This window comes from Lagenorhynchus albirostris, chromosome 15, assembly GCF_949774975.1.
Source record: "Lagenorhynchus albirostris chromosome 15, mLagAlb1.1, whole genome shotgun sequence".
NCBI classification, from domain to species: domain Eukaryota; kingdom Metazoa; phylum Chordata; class Mammalia; order Artiodactyla; family Delphinidae; genus Lagenorhynchus; species Lagenorhynchus albirostris.
In genome coordinates this window covers 72606207-72611424 of record NC_083109.1, presented here as the reverse complement: position 1 = coordinate 72611424, position 5218 = coordinate 72606207, and the positions used below count along the sequence as shown (strand labels likewise).

General features: G+C 45.6%; 1 pseudogene; it reads left to right on the top strand.

The window, feature by feature from the left end:
- Positions 1-346: 346 nt before the first annotated feature.
- On the top strand, positions 347-840 carry LOC132506287 (small ribosomal subunit protein eS26-like; annotated as a pseudogene).
- The last annotated feature ends 4378 nt before the right edge of the window (positions 841-5218 follow it).

The following is a 5218-nucleotide window of genomic DNA, read 5'->3' as shown; positions in this document are numbered from 1 at the left end:
GATGTAACTATTTAGGAGCTCTGAGTCTATAATGCACCAAAAAAAAAAAAAAAAGACCTGTGGTTAATTTCAGTGTATTTCAGCTCTTAGCACTGCAGCAGCTACCTACACTACCCGCAGCTACCTCACTAACTGCAATCCCATGGCAAGCTTTGCAGGAGCAGGTTGCATGAAGCTTGTAGGAACCAGGGTGTCAAGAACCCATCCGTTTATGATGCCTATCATGGAATCTTAACTACAAAATCTTCAAAACTTCAAATAATTTGAGTGAACCAGTGTTCCTAACATCAAATCAATCTAAATGGAGCATAAGGCGCTTTGCTGGGTCAGATTAAAAACAACCTCCATGCTCTCTCGCCTCCTCGCTTCCAAGACGACCAGGAAAAGAAGGAATAATGGTCGTGCCAAAAAGGGGCGCGGCCACGTGCAGCCTATTCGCTGCACCAGCTGTGCCCGATGCGTGCCCGAGGATAAGGCCATTAAGAAGTTCGTCATTTGGAACATCGTAGAGGCCGCAGCCGTCAGGGACATTTCCGAAGCGAGTGTTTTCGACGGTGAGTGAGCTCCTGGCGCGAACTGTCCTATGTGCTTCCCAAGCTGTATGTGAAACTACATTACTGCGTGAGTTGTGCCGTTCACAGCAAGGTAGTCAGGAGTCGTTCTCCGGTAGCCCGGAAGGACCAAACACCTCCATCCCGATTTAGGCCTGCGGGTGCTGCGCCACGACCTCCGCCAAAGCCCACGGAAGGAGCTAAGTCCTTAAAAGCTAAAGAAATACGGTCCCCTGGAAAGACAATAAAACGGAAATTATACTTTAAAAAAAACCCACCATTTGCTTAGTGATTTACGGGTCCCTTTCACAGACATAATCTCTTCTGATATTCATGCTCAAACTATGAGTTAGATGCCATTATTAATTCTAATTATCATCTTTCTTGTGCAGAAGTTCTTTTGTTTCATGTGGCCAAATTTATTATTAGGCTTTTCTGTAACTTGTTTAATAAATCTCCAGAGTTAGAAAATTTTTTTCATCTATATATTCTTCTCAAATACTTCTTTTCCTTCCATTATTTAACTTCTTACTTTGTGTACTGTTGAATTTTTTGGGTGCAGGGTGAAACAGGGAATCCAGTTTCATTTTTGTCCATATGAACAAATAATTTTCCAGTTCCATTTACTGAAAAGAGTTTAAAATAAGCTTTTAGAAGGAAATTTTACTTTCCTATATTTGTCAAATTTTTTTTTACTACCCATCTGTTTTCTACCCAAGTCAGTGTAATGCAAGATTCCAGTGTTACGTATCACCCCAGAGCAATTGTCTTCTTTCTGAGTCTGAGTAAATTAGGGTATCCAGAACCCACAGCCCAACTCTGTGGAAAACCACTTCAAAGAGAAGAAACTTTTGTTTCCTCCCCAAGGGCAAAAATGATGGGCAGCAGGAACCTCGAATCATAACCCTATTTCCTACTTGAGACAGAGTCAATGGGCAAAAAAGTCATCATTTGCAGAAAGTATGAAAACCCAAGACCATTAAGTGATAACTTGTTAGAACTAATCTTATTCAGCAAGATCAACATATAAAAATCTAATCTATTTCTTGTTCAGCTAAGACTAATTTTCTGATTAGAAAATATAATAGGAAAAACACCATTCGTAGCACCAAAAAGCTATAAAACACGTAAGCATAAATCTAACATGAAATATGTGTGAACTATTTATTTTTTAAGCTATTAGTCTTTCCTAAAGGACATAAAAGAATAGAGAGGGCTTCCCTGGTGGCGCAGTGGTTGAGAGTTCGCCTGCCGATGCAGGGGACACGGGTTCGTGCCCCGGTCCGGGAAGATCCCACATGCCGCAGAGCGGCTGGGCCCGTGAGCCATGGCCGCTGAGCCTGCACGTCCGGAGCCTGTGCTCCGCAACGGGAGAGGCCACGACAGTGAGAGGCCCGCGTACCGCAAAAAAAAAAAAAAAGAATAGAGAGAGATGCCATATTCATGGGTGACAAGGCTCAACATTATAAAGATATCAGTTCTCCGTCAGATTACTCAGTAATTCAGTGTAACCTCACCCAACAGGATTATTATCGAATTTGACAAGCTGATTCTAAAAATCACCTGGAGCAGAAAACACACAAGAATAGCCTAAAAAACTATGAAGCATACCTTATTACATAACTCCATTCCATAGCCAGACATGCCATATCACAGCACTACCTTAAAGTCAGATAAGCAAAGGTAAGGTGTTGGTTCTGGAATAAATACATAAAACCAAATACATAAAACCAATACTGGTGTATATACAAAAATCTGATATTCCCACCAGAATTAATATATTTCTTTTAAGGAAAAAGCAAACAAACTTTATCTGATCCCACTTCCTCCACCAACCACTGCCCCATTTTTTTGTGTCACTTTTGCAAAGCAAATTCCAGACCAGTTGTCTGTATTTGCTGTGCCCAGGTCTGCCCTTCCCACTCTCCCTTGAACCCATTCCATTCCAGCCTTTGCCCCACCCCAGCCTCCACTTCCCCAAAACTTTTTTCATCACTGTCACCAAGGATAAGTGGTTAGCTCCAAGAACTGGTTTGCAATCTTCATCTTAAGGGATTCCAGAGCAGCTTTTCACATTTGCCCACTCCTTCCAGGGATTAATTTGTATACTGGCTTCCAAGGACCCTCACTCACCTGCTTCTCCTTCACCTCCATCTCTCCTTCCAGGTTCTTTGGCCAATCCCTCCTTTTCTCCCCAACCTGGTAAGGAGGATTCCAGAGCTCAGTCCTTGGGCCTCTTTTTTTATCTACTCCTGTCTTTGGGTGGGCTCAGGGCTATAAACATCACCCATATGTTGCTAATCCTCGGTTTCTGTCTCCAACCCAGACCTCTCCTGAGCTCCAGACTCGGATAGCCAATGGCTCGCCCCATGTCTGACAAGCTCCGCAAACCAAGATGTCTAGACCTGAACTCCCGATCACTCCCAGTTATGCTCCCCGCATCTGGGCCCATCTCAGCCTCTAGCGCATGAGACAAGGCTAGGCCAAGGCACAACTGATTCCACCGGTAAAGTTACAATGAGCCACTGTTAGGTCCATACAGTTTATTACTTACATAGACAGCAAAACCAATCCTTCCATAGTCGTCCTACACAACAAAAAGGACGATACCAAAAAAGGGAGGCTATATCCTAGACTAAGAGACAAAGCAGTTTTAATCTGGAGCTCTGCTGGGGGGGCAGGGGGCGGTGGGTGAGGCAGAGAGCCTCATGCATAATCAGAACCTGGGACATGAGTCATGACTCCTGAGACCCTCCTAAGGGACGTAGGAGGTGAGCAGGGGGTGGTCCCCGAGCAGCTCCTCATCCTCTGTTCCAGGAAGATCACAGACGTTCTGCTGAAACTCAGACAAGCTGTGGTTCAAGCCTTTGCCTGTGTGGCCCATGTGGTAGTGCCAGGTGGCTGGGGGCACCATGGCAGCGCTATTCCCCCACTTTCAATCAGTGGCAGTAGTGTCCCTGTGAGACAGGCTGGCGCCTGGGACTCTTTGCTGCAGTGCTGTAATGCTTGCATCCAGACAAATGTCTCCTTGAGCAACAAAATACAAAGAAACTGTAAGGGGCTATAACTGCATGCATGCACAGTTGGGGCAAATTCTGGACAAAAGATACAAAAAGACCAAAAAAAAAAAAACAAACGCAACTGCCACTTCTGAAGAAAAGGGAGCTAAAACAGGGTACTGCACATGCCCCCTGCAGTCAACACCACCTAAGGTGTGGGCAAACCACCTAAGCCACGCCTCCAACCCCACCCCCTGGACACACCCCTACCCTCGCCCCATATAAAGAGCTGGCTCATTCCCCACCCCCTTCGGGGAGCGAGCAAGGAAACCTGTTACTTGTTTTTACCCCCTCCTACAGCTGCAGGAACCCCAATACAGACTTGCCTGAAGTTCCTCACTGGCCTCTTCTCAATTTCAGTTGATTGGGGAAGGCCAAAAACCCTGGTCAGTAACACTTACAGTCACTCAGACTGAAAGTCATAAGGAAATCCTACGGCTCTACCTTCAAATATGTCCAGAAATATAACCCCTCCTTACCAACTCCACTGTTACCAAAATTGTGGAAGCCACCATTGTCCCACCTGGAATGGAGCCTTAGACCTTGTCTGTGCCCCACTGCTTCTCTATTTCCCTCCAACAACACAAAGTCAGTTTTCAACATCGTAGCTAGAGGGAGCCTTTCAAAACACAAGGCATATATTATTCCATTGCTCCAAAGCTTACAAAATCTCCTCACCTCGCTGAGAGTCCAAGCCAGTCTTTCCATAACCTACCAGGCCCTGCGTGATCTGTCGTCCCAGCCTCCACCCTTGCCTCTCCTTCTCTTTGAGCCCTTGCTCCCCCCACTCCAGCCACATTGGCCTCCTTGCAGTTCTTCAAGTCCAGCACATCGGCTCTTCCCTCTGATTGGAGTATTTTTGCCCCAGATCTTTGCATGGGTCACTCCCTCACCTCCTTCAAACAAGTGGGTTTGCTATCAAATGATTCTCCATGCTCAGCCTTACAAATCCTCTCTGCCGTGTTTCTTCTCCCAAACTTTCCTGGCTTTGCTCTCAAGAGAAAGAAGGTAGCAGGGTCTCCATCTCCTGTTGCCCCGTGCAGCACCCAGGATCAAGGCTCCTCTATCCCCACCACAATCTCTCAGACCCATCTCTCCAAATCTCTTTTCCCTCACCTAGCCAGACAACTTACCTCTGTCTAAACCCCTCCAATTTGCCTGACATACCACATTCAAAGGCAATTGCCTCACAGGATCAACCCTCCTAAGAAGGTTCTGGGAAGTACCAACAACAAAATATTGTTTTTCCATTACACTGAATTGCCAAGGAAAGTTCCACTTGAATGTTATCCTCAACAATCTGGTTAAGCCTTTGATGCCTGGGGCCAGACTTGGGGGGTTAAAATCCTAGCTCTATAAGCCTGGGACCTTGAGCAAGTTACTCTCTGGACCCCGTTGTCCTCAACTGGGAAATGATGGTAATAATAGTACTCACCCCTTGGGGTTGTTGTGATGATTAAATGAGATAATAGATGTCAGAGTGCACGTAGTGAATATTCAGTCAACATTAGCTATAATTATTTGATCCACTGTGTCTTGGGCTGACCATGATATGGCTGGCATGACCCCAATGACACATAAATGGTATATTGGCATCAGAGTTGCCTG